We start from the raw sequence: 12,730 nt of genomic DNA on the forward strand, positions 1-12,730 counted from the left end.
AAGGAAGGAAGGAAGGAAGGAAGGAAGGAAGGAAGGAAGGAAGGAAGAAAGAAAGAAAAAATAGTACGCTTCATTCAGTATTCAGATGATGTCAATTCTTTCTATGAGGCAGGTAACATTTTTCATCATGAGTCCATTGGTATTGTCATATCATTGTATTGATGAAAGGGGGCACGTTTTTCATAGTTGTTCATCATACAATACTGCTTTTATTGTATACAATGTTCTTCTGATTCTGTTCACTTCACTGCATCAGTTCATGTCTTTCCAAGTTTTTTTTTCTTGAAATCATCCTGCTTATCATTTCTTATAGCACAATACTATTCCATTACAATCATATACCACAACTTGTTCAGTCATTCCCCAATTAATGGACATCCCTTCAATTTCCAAATTTTAGCCATTATAAAAAGAGCTGCTATAAATGGTTTTGTACAAATAAGTTCTTTTCCCTTTTTAAAATCTCTTTGGGGTACAGAACAAGGAGTGTTATTGCTGGATCAAAGGTTATGCACAGTTTGACAGCCCTTTAAGAGTAGTTCTAAATTGGTCTTCAGAATGATTTGATCAGTTCACAATTCTACCAACAGTGAATTAGTGTCCCTGTTTTCCCACATTCCCTCCAAAATTTATCATTTTCATTTTCTGTCATATTAGCCAATCTGATCAGTGTGAGGTGGTATTGCAAAGTTGTTTTAATCTGCATTTCTCTAATCAATAATGAGTTAGAGTATTTTTATATGACTATACATAACTTTGATTTCTTCTTCTGGAAACTGTCTATTAATATCCTTTGACTATTTACCAATTAGAGAATGACTTGTATTTTCACAAATTTGACTCAGTTCTCTATATATTGGAGAAATGAGGCCTTTATTGAAGACATTTGGATTTTTAAAAAAGTACAGAAACTAGTTGTTGTTGTTGTTGAGTCATTTCAGACATATCCAATTCTTTATAATCAAATTTGAGGTTTTCTTGGCAAAGACACTGGAGTGGCTTGCCATTTCCTTCTCCAGTTTATTTTATAGATGAGGAACTGAGGCAAACAGAGTTAAGTGACATTCCCAGGATCACAAAGCTAGTAAGTATCTGAGGCCAGACTTGTGCTCAGATCTCCCTTATTCCAGGCTGGCACTGCATCCACTATACCACCTAGCTGCCCAGAGAAACTATAGATCAGAAAAAATGTTACACCTTTCCATCTGATTAGATGGATAAGGTGAGAGAAAATGAATTTAGCATGGCTCCCAGTTTGTGAACTTGCGTGATGAGAAATAAAGTGTTACACTCAACAGAGACAGGCTATATCATAAGAGAGGTAGAACCGAGTTGGTGGAAAAAGTAATGTTTCCCTTTTTGTATAAATTTGAATACAAACCAGGGATACATTCATGTGTGCACATATGCATATGTATACATATACATGTGTGTGGATATGTATATGTATATTTATTTTGTGTGCATACAAACATGTGCATACACATGTCCCTATACAAGCATAATGAGGTTGAGTTTGAGCATAATATATATAATAGGTTGATTTGGGATATTTTATATATGTGTGTGTGTGTGTGTCTGTGTGTGTGTGTGTGTGTCTGTGTGTGTGTGAATATGTACCCATACACACAAACACATACACATATATATGTGAATATATACACATATATATGTGAATATATATGCATATTACACTGATACCCTAACTGGGCATATTGACTATGCTGTTGTTTGTCAGAGTCAGGGTCAAATTGATTTTCATCCACTTTGTTTTTCTGCTGTGGATAATAATTAGCCATATCTCTTCATTTTTGCTTTTCTTTCTCTTCTTTCTTTTTGTTTTTTTTTTTTTGGTGAGGCAATTGGGGTTAAGTTACTTGCCCAGGGTCACACAGCTAATAAGTGTCAAGTGTCTGAGACAGAATTGAACTCAGGTCGTCCTGACTCCAAGGCTGGAGATTTATCCATTGCGCCACCTAGCTGTCCCTTATATCTCTTTATTTTTTGACCCCTGATTTCATTGATATAGGGAGCTCTCAGTGAGTAAATTCCCTCTACCAGCATATATCAGTACATGGTCTGTGATTTAGTGTTTTATAGTTTCCTGGAACATCCAAAAGTTATCATCAAACTTGCCTGGGGTGACACTGACAATATGTCACGAACATGAAATAGGACTTGAATACAAATCTTCCCGAGTTCTAGGCCAACTCTCTATTCTCTATGTTACACTGGCTTACACATACTCACACACACACACACACACACACACACATATTATACATACACACACACACACACATATACACATTTATGTACATATACACACCATATGTTTTGTGTGCTCTGTGTGTATATACACATATATGTACATGTGTCTGTGTGTGTATACCATTTATATATTATAGATTTCATTTAGATTAATTTGTCATATTCTAGGACTTGAATGATCTGGTACAATTTGAAAAATAAAAATATCTACCTTTCCAGATTTCTTACGCTTTAGTCCTATCCACTCTTTCCACGATCAGATTACACTGTCTTGCCTGCTTTTCCTCAAATATGACACTTCATGGAGCAGCTAAGTGCCTCAATGGATGGAGCACTAGCCCTGGTGTCAGGAGGACCTGAGTTCAAATGCAGCCTCAGATACTTCCTAGCTGTGTGACCCTGGACAAGTCACTTAACCCCAATTGTCTCCACAAAAAATAAATAAATAAATAGATAGATAAATAGGACCCTTCATCTTCCATCATCGGGCCTTTGCATTGACTGTAACCCTGCCTGAAATCCTCTCCCCTCTCATCTCTCCCTCTTGGCTTCCCTGATTTCCTTTAAGACTTAGCTCAGAGGGCATTTGGTAGAGAAGACCCTTCCAGCTTTCCCCAGTTGCTAGAGCCTTCCCCTCTCAGGTGACCTTCCACGTCCTCCATGGGGATCTGACATGTGCTTCCTTATCTGCACGGAATTAGAACGTAATTCTGTAAGGATAAGTACTTTTTTTTAATTTCTTGGCACCTTGCTTGGCACAAAGTAAGCATTTAATAAATGTTTGTTGATTGACATACTAATAATGACAGCTAGTGTTTCTATAGCATGTTAGGGTTTGCAAAGTGTTTTACTTACACATGTTAACTGATTTGATCCTCACATTATTTGGCCCTCATATTATCATCCCTATCTTCTAAATGAGTAAACCGAGGCTGAGAGAGATTAAGTGATGTGTTCAGGGACACATAGGATTCAAGCTCAAATTTTGATGACTCCAAAGCCAAACTCCACCCACCCTATGCCGTCTAGTTATTCAGCTAGCGCTACTATTGTGAGACACCTCTGATTTTGTCTCCATACCAAGATCATAAGCTTCTTGAGGATGTGAACCCCATTCACTTCCTCTCTTGTATCCCCAGGATGCCTAGGATTAGACTGGGTCCCCAGTAGGTGCCTTATCAAGAAATGTGGACAAGAATAGAACAAAGAATAATTGAGCTAGAGCAGACTTTAGAACACCTTAGTATGTTTAGGACCTAGAACATAGAATGTCAAAGGTGAAAGGCACATTTAAGATCAATTAATTCAATTCTACTTTGAGGGAGAGGAACATGAAACATAGAAAGGAGATGTATATTGCTGAAATCAACGCAGCTAGCTATATTGCCATAATTTCATCGTGAAAATTATGATATTACCATATATCAGTAGCTAGGTAGCATAGTAGACATCACTGAACCTGTAGTCAGGGAGATGTGAGTTCAAATCCTGATTCAGATACTGGGCAAATCTCTTAACCACTACTTGCCTCAGTTTCTTCATCTATTAAACAGGAATGTCACAACTAGGGTTGTTGTGTGGATAAAAATGAGATAAAGTTTGCAAAGCACCATACAAACCTTGATATACCCTATAAATGTTAGCAGATGTCATAATTATAACTGATCTCTGAATAATTACATAATACTTTAACATCTGTGACTTTATAGTAACCTAACAACAATGTGAAAGTATGTAGTACAAGGATCAAAATACTTAATTCACAGACGCAGATACCGAGACTCAGAAAGAATAATCAGTTTGACCAAATTCACCCAACTCTAGGTTATGGAGCCTGAATTCAAACCTCAAAGTCCCTGCTTCCAGGTCCCCTGCTTTCTTTGTTTGTTTGTTTGTTTTTTTCTTTTTGTTTGTGACTACTATACCATGCTAGTTAATGTCTAAACCTGTTTCATATAAAATGAGGAAACATCCCTGTCACAGAGCCAGCAAGAAAATGGATCAGCAAAAAATATTACTCATATGATACGAAGCCAAATATCACTAATTCATCTTTCATAAAAGGAAGAATCTATCTTCTCTAGTAGCAGTCCAGAAATAAATAGTAATCAAGGCAAACAACATGAGGATCCTCATATCAGGGAAGGTACATTCCTTCTTAAGGAGATGGCTATAGACTCTACTTAAGAAGACTAAACTCATTACAGGTAATGGTCTGCAATTAATGCTACATTGGAGCATTGATTAAATCCCTATCTAAACCACAAAAAAAACCTGCCACAGTTAGGTACTTCTTAAAGAAGATAGTTAATTAAAGACATAAAATGGAATGATAAAGAGGCACAATACTAAAATATGTCACTTCTCAGGAATTAAAACTAGAAGGGAATCTAGGTCACATTTTATAATTCATAAAACTTAGGCCCAAGATTGTACCACAACTAGGTGGTAAAGAGGATAGACATCTGGGCTTATCTTCCTGGGTTCAAATTTGACCTCAAATACTTACTAGCTGTGTGACCCTGGGCAAGTCACTTCACTCTGTTAGCCTCAGTTTCCTCATCTGTAAAATGAGCTGGAGAAGGAAATGACAAACCATTCCAATGTATTTGCCAAAAAAGGGGGGGGGGTGTCACAGAGAGTCAGACATGACTGAACAACAACAAAAATTGAGACCATACAACTAGTCAGTGAGAAAATTTTTTGAAGATTTGAACTCAGTCCCAAGTCACGTAGAAGTGAAGCTCTTTCCACTATTCCATGATTTCAAGTATTATGTTATACCTCAACTTTTGAATTTGAGAGGATGGAAGACAACTGAGAGATACTGACTCCTGGTTCCAGCACTGAGGGTGATGTTGACATTTAAAAAGCATTTTGAGAGCGAGGGGTGGAGCCAAGATGGCGGAGGGAAAGCAGTGACTGTCTTGAGCTCTCTCGCAAAGCCCTCCAAATACCTAAAAAAATGGCTCTAAACAAATTCTAAAGCAGCAGAATCCACAAAAACACAGAGTGAAACAAATTTCCAGCCCAAGAAAACCTGGATGGTTGATCAGAAAGGTATATAGCACCTGGCAGGGAGAGGAGCGCAGTTTGGCATGGGCACGCAGGCTGCAGTGACCCTGGAGCAGGACTCAGAGGATTGAATCGCGGGCAGCTGTGGCGGTTTCCAGACTTCTCAACCCAGGAATGCCAAAGACAACATGAAAGGTCAGTGGGAAAAGTCTGTGACTACTGTGAGAGAGGAGCTAGGTCTCAGGCTCAAGTCCCGAGCATGCCCTTGGGGCAGCGACTGTTTCCTGAGCTTCCAGCCCACAGACTGAGGGGGAATTGAGTGTCCAATCAGAGGGGGATTGCAGGGATCTCTATGCCAGTGCTGAGGCAGGAATCTCTTGCTTTACCAATGCTTGGATCTGGGTCACAGTTCTGAGGGGCGGTCCTAGGGCTAGGAGGAATGCTGGTGCAGTACAGCTTGTTGTGGCTGTGGAGAGGAAACACCTTGCCCCTTATCATAGCACCTTGGAAGAACTGAAAATTTACAGGTCCCTAGAAGTACCTCTGAAAACAGCTGTACAAACTCCTGAAGCTTGGGACAGTACACTCTTCACATTGGAAGCAGACTTTTACCTTAACAAAGAGTTTAAAACTCAAGTAATTGGCCGGGATCATGACTAAGCAGCGCAAAAAGAGTCAGACTATATTATCTTACTTTGGTGACAAAGAAGATCAAAACATACAACCAGAAGAAGACAACAAAGCCAAAGCTCCTACATCCAAAGCCTCCAAGAAAAATATGCATCAGTCCCAGACTTTGGAAGAGTTCAAAAGGGATTTTGAGAAGCAAGTAAGAGAAGTAGAGGAAAAGCTGAGAGTGATGCAAGAAAATTATGAGAAACAACTCAACAGCTTGCTAAAGGAGAACCAAAAAAAATAGTGAAGAAAATAATACCTTAAAAAATAGCTTAACCCAAATGGCAAAAGAGGTCCAAAAAGCCAATGAGGAGAAGAATGCCCTAAAAAGCAAAATTGGCCAAATGGAAAAGGAAGTCCAAAATATTACTGAAGAAAATAATTCCTTAAAAATTAGAATAGAGCAATTGGAAGCTAGTGACTTTATGAGAAATCAGGACACTGTAAAACAAATCCCAAAGAATGAAAAATTAGAAAACAATGTGAAATATCTCATTGGAAAAACAACTGACCTGGAAAATAGATCCAGGAGAGAGAATTTAAAAATTATTGACTATCTGAAAGCCATGATGAAAAAAAGAGCCTAGACATCATCTTTCAAGAAATTATCCAGGAAAACTGTCCTGATATTTTGGAACCAGAGGGTAAAATAGAAATTGAAAGAATCCACCGATCTCCTCCTGAAAGAGATCCACAAAGGAAAACTCCTAGGAATATTGTAGCCAAATTCCAGAGTTGCCAGGTCAAGGAGAAAATATTACAAGCAGCCAGAAAGAAACAATTCAAGTATTGTGGAAACACAATCAGGATAACACAAGATTTAGCTGCTTCTACATTAAGGGACCGCAAGGCATGGAATATAATATTCCAGAGAGCAAAGGAGATAAGATCACAACCAAGAATCACCTACCCAGTAAAACTGAGTATAATCCTGCAGGGGAAAAAATGGTCATTCAGTGAAATAGAGGACTTTCAAGCATTCTTGATAAGACCAGAGTTGAATAGAAAATTTGATTTTCAAATACAAGACTTGAGTGGAACATGAAGAGGTAAACAGGAAAGAGAAAATCATAAGAGACTTATTAAGGTTGAACTGTTTACATTCCTGCATTGAAAGATGATATTTGTAACTCATGAGACCTTTGTCAGTATTAGGGTAGTTGGAGGGGAAAAAATTATATGTATATATATATAGATATAGATATAGATAGATAGATAGAGGGCACAGGGTGAGTTGAAAATGAAGGGGTCATATCTGGAGAATACAATTAAGAAGTGAGAGAGAAATATACTAGGAGAAGGAGAAAGGGAGAGGTAGAATGGGGTAAATTATCCTACAAAAAAACACAGAAAAGAAAAGACTATTACAGTGGAGGGGAAAAGGGGAAGGTGAGAGGGAATGAGTGAATCTTATTCTCATAAGATTTGACTTAAGGACGGAATAACATACACACTCAATTGGGTGTGGAAATCTGTCTTACCCTACAGGAAAAGAGAGGGAGAAGGGGACAAGAGAGTAGGGGAATAATAGAGAGGAGGGCAGATTGGGAAAGGGATTAATCAGAAACAAATACTTCTGATGAGGGACAAGGTCAAAAGAAAAAATAGAATAAATGGGTGGGCGGGATAGGATTAAGGGAAATAGAGTTACTTTTTCACAGCATGTCTACTATGGAAGTATTTTGCATAACTGCACATATATAACCTATATTTAGTTGCTTGCCTTATCAATGAGGGTGGGTGGGGAGGGAGGAAGAGAGAAAATTTGGAACCCAAAGTTTTAAAAACACATGTTTAAAAAAAATGTTTTCATATGCAACTGGGAAATAAGAAATACAGGAAAAGGGGTACAGAAATCCATCCTGCCCTACAGGAAAATTGAAGGGGAAGGGGATAAGAGAAAGGGGGGGAAAGATAGAAGGGAAGGCAGACTAGGGAAGATACAGAAAGGATTTTAGTGATTATCTTGCCCAACCTTTTGATGGAGGAGAACACTAAGGCCCCCCAAAAGGAAAATGACTCACTGGTTTCTTAACTCTTTGAGGTTAATGGGATATTAATGGGGGAAGGGTGAGATGGGGTAAAAATTTGGAACTCAAAATCTTGTGGAAGTAAATGTTGAAAACAAAAAAATAAAATAAAATAAATAAAATAAAAAATAAAATAAAAAAGCATTTTGAAATGAAGGTCATGGTAAAAACAGAAATGAGATCACAGTAAACATGGAGAAAATGTTTCTTAGTACTAGGAGGGAAAACTGAGAAAGGCAGAAATCCCTTAAAGAAACATAGAGGTTTAAGGAGACTTAGAATCATCTATTATAACCCTTCATTTTAAAAAATCCAGTGCGATCCAATCCAATCCAAAAGACTTTTATTAAGTGCCTACTATTTCCAAGGCACTTTCCTAGGCTCTGTAGTTGTGATGACAAAATAAATAAACAAATAATTTCTGCCCTTTAAGAGATTACATTCTCCAAGCTGAAGAAGACAAAAATTCAAATATAAGATTCTTTGAGGTGGGAAGAGATATTAACACCTCTGGAGATGTTTCTTATGCAAATAAGTCTCTGAGAAAGGAAGCGACTTGCCCAAGGTCACACCAGTTAGACTGAGTCAGAACTAGGCAATAATAGTCTTTGAAATGGGGATGTACACTGGGGATGCACAGGAGCACATATACATGAATAGTAGGATGGATAGCTCCCTGGCCTAGTGCTAATCTTGTCTAGAGATTGGGAGGAAAATCATCAAGTATTTCTCCAGGATCATGACTCATAGACTTCCCTTAATAACCTCAATTTTCATTGGTCTTTGTGAATACTTTTGCTGGTGATGACATTCAGATACAGAAAGGATTTCAGTGATTATCTTGCCCAACCTTTTGATGGAGGAGAAAACTAAGGCCTCCCAAAAGCAAAATACCTCACTGGTTTATTAACTCTTTGAGGTTAATGGGATGCTTTTACATAACAGTCGTGTGAACTTGATAGTAGAAAGGATATCTCATTTTATAAATGAAGAAATTGAGTCATAAAATGGTTAAGTACCTTACTCAAAGGGCAGGAAACAATTGAAACCAAGGTCAGTCATGCCAGCAGCCATGGAAGTATCGCCTTCAGAAATCTAGAGGTTGACTCAATCAATTCCTAAGACACTGATAGTATGCTATTGCTTTTCACTTGGTTCTGAAATAGGTCGTATGTGAGAGGAAACATAAACATATCAAGTGCCATTCTAGGGCTCTAAAATCTCTCTCTCTCTTTTTCTTTCTCCCTCTCTCTCTGTCTCTCTCCCTCTCTCTCTGTCTCTCTCCCTCTCTCTCCCTCCCTCCCTCTCTCTCCCTCCCTCTCTCTCTCTCTCTCTCTTTCTCTCTCTCTCTCCCAAAAAGAGCCTAGCAAAGTGCCTTGGAAATAGTAGGCACTTAATAAATGTCTTTTGGATTGGATTGGGTCGCACTGGGGAGGGGAAATGGGTGGGCCAGAGGCCAATGGAGCAGTTGCAGAGGTGTTTGGGGGAAAGAAGAGAGAAAGAAGGTGCCCCAGAATAGTATTGTCTATACAGTATACATCTCAGTGCCCAGAGTAAAAGCCACTGTAGTTCCTCACTAATTATAGCAAATGTCACTAGGGTATCATTTCAGGGAGACTGAAAAGCCATCCTTACATCTTCTAACTTTTCTCTCCCACTTAAAACCTGACATGTCTTTAATAAAGGACAAAGATTTTCCTCTACTTTCCGATGAGAGATGAGCCTTCTGATAGAAATACTCAAGAGGAATGTGTTCCTGGGCCATAATGTATAAATGACTAATAGTAGATACTTAGTTGATTGTAGATTTTAATAATGGAAAGGAACACGAAGGAAGTGATTGCTCTGGAGGTTTTGAGGATGGAAAAAAGTATATAGAAGGAAAAGCTAGGAGCTTAGGACTGACTTTGAAAATTTTCTTAAGTTCAGACACTATACACACATCTATCAGCACACAAGTCATTCTCTCAAAACCAAGATTAATTATTTTAACATCAGGTTTTTTTTTTGTCTAGTTGTTTTTCTTTGTAAGCATCTCATTTGGTGGTAAGTTGTATTTTAGAGTTTTATTTATTTTTAAATATACAAATACATATATGTATGCACATATATAAGAATGCACATATCTATGTCTGTACGTCTATTTATAATAAATGTTCAATGTATCATTGAGCTTTTCTTGGGATCTTGAACATTATGTTAATAGAGGAATTGTTGTTGTTCAGTCATGTCTGACTCTCCATGACCCCATTTGGGGTTTCCATGGCAGAGACACTGGAGAAGTTTGTCACTTCCTTCTCCAGCTCATTTTACAGATGAAGAAATGGAGGCAAACAGGGTAAAGTGACTTGCCCAGGGTCACACAGATGTCAAATACCTGAAGCCAGAGTTGTGCTCAAGTCTTCCTAACTTCCTAACTCCAGGCATGGCACTCTATGCATTGTGCCACCTCTACGACATATTCTCCACTCCTTTTCTGGTTCTCCTGTTTGTGTAGTTGTCTTTCCCCAGTAGAATGATAACAGATATTTGCTTGTATTTGTATCTCTAATTCTTAGCACAATGACTGGTGCATAGTAAACATTTAATAAATGCATATCTGTCTATCTATGATTCTGTCTATCTGTTTTGCAAATTCAATGCTGAATCATGTAGAAAACAAGGGATTATAACCATAGGACATATTTCACATTCTTTTTTAAAAGTAAGAAGTAGCAAAGTTTATTGTAGATGGCAATAAAATTAATTACTTCATCCCAGTAATCATCAGAGGTGCTATTTGAATCCAAGTCTTTAAACTACAGATTTGCTGGCCCTTCCTCTGTATCAGGCGACTTCATGAATTTCCTCAATTACAGTAATTCCCAAAGACCATTTACTAAGTTGTGAAGGGGGTATGATCTGTATAGGTGGAGGAAGTATTCCCACTTACATAATTACAAGTACTGAAATAAATGCCATAGAAAAATTCAAATCAGACTGATGTAATGAAGTGACACCCAGGTGATCTAGGTTTCTGCCACCTATTCTGAGTAGAAGTGCTTTCTTTCTCTGAACCTCAGTTTATTCATTTGTAAAGTGGGAGAGGAGACTGCCCTGGATGGTTTGTAATTTTCCCTCAGTGCACCCACAATAAAGGATTTTGTGACCACATTGAAGCAGATTTTTAATGGAGATCATACTAGGAAAGAGTCAGTGAAAAAATCCACTATCTAATAAAAAAAAAAGGTAATGAAAGCACACAACAATCAAACTGTCTGATTCCTGCTGGACTGGAAAGCTCATAAGCAAATATGGTGGGGTTTTTTGGGGTTTTTTTTTTTTCAGTTTAAGCTGATCAAACACACTGGCCAAGAGATAAGAATGCAAACAAAGTTCCAACAGATAGAAGGTCACAACTTTATGCAAAATGTCCTTGGAGGTATAAGATGCAAAAGAATGGGGGAAAACCCATTGAGGTACATGCTAAGCCTTGTCTCCTACAAAAGAATACTCTCAATTATCTGCATGAGAACTACCCAATCTTCCCTTTTCCCCAATCCCTTCCTCTCCCCCATCTCTACATTGCCCAGCCAGCTTCTGCCTCTCCTCCTCCCAGCTGTCCAGTCAACTTGGGTATAACAAAGGTATGCTCATTTTAATATTATGATAATAGTTATGAGGCAAGAAAGGACCTTTAGGTTCTAGTCCAAAGACTCTCATTTTACAGATGAAGAAACTGAGGTTCATACAGGAGAATGAAGTAATATACTCTGTACTTAAATTTCATCCAGTGGTTGAAATTTCACTCCCTCACAAAGGCAGACCCATTTCATGGTTGGACAACTATGTTAGGCAGCCTTTTCTTTTACTAAAGCACATTCAATAAATATTTCTTGAGTTCTTAGTATGGGTAAAACTTTTTAGTGGGCCCTTTAAGGATTACAGAGAAGTAAAAAGCAAACACTATTAACAGCATTATCTAGGAGCAAATTGTTGTTCAGTCATTTTTCAGTCATGTCTGACTATTCATGACCCCATTTGGAGTTTTCTTGGCAAAGATATTGAAATGGTTTGCCATTTCTTTCTCCAGCTCATTTTTATAGATGAAGAAACTGAGGCAAACAGGGCCACGTGAATTGCTCAGGGTCACATAGCTGGTAAGTGTTTGAAGATGGATTTGAAAACAGGTTCTCTTGACTCTAAGCCCAGTGCTCTATCCCCTGTGCCACCTAGCTGCCTAGGGTCAAGACTACTGAATTAAATCCAGAAGACTTGACTTTGAATCCTAGAACTATCTCTGAGTAGTTCTTTGACTTTAAATCCCACCTTCTATAGGAAGTCTTCCAATTCTTTTCAGGTAGTACAATAATTTTTAAATTATCTCTTTGTGATCTATTTTCCAGCAATAGCCATTCATATTATACTTCCATGCTTTTAGACGTAATATAAAAAGATGGCAGAGTAGAGAAAGCACTCACCTGAGTCCCTCAACATTCCCTTCCAAACAACTTTTAAATAATGCTTCAGACTGAATTCTAAAGTGGAAAAGCCAACAAAAAGTTAGAGTTTTCACGTCTGCCATTTGACTGTAAGCAACTTGATAGCAAGGACTGTCTTTTATCTTTCTTTGTATCCACAGAAAGACAATTGAACTAAGATTAAGTGCAATGAATGATAATTTCCAAAAACAAGTAAGAAAATTCTCTTTTTGGGAGAGAGAGAGAGAGAGAGAGAGAGAGAGAGAGAGAGAGAGAGAG

The sequence above is a fragment of the Vombatus ursinus genome, unplaced genomic scaffold (genome assembly GCF_900497805.2).
Source record: "Vombatus ursinus unplaced genomic scaffold, bare-nosed wombat genome assembly UNPS02014864.1, whole genome shotgun sequence".
Classification (NCBI taxonomy): domain Eukaryota; kingdom Metazoa; phylum Chordata; class Mammalia; order Diprotodontia; family Vombatidae; genus Vombatus; species Vombatus ursinus.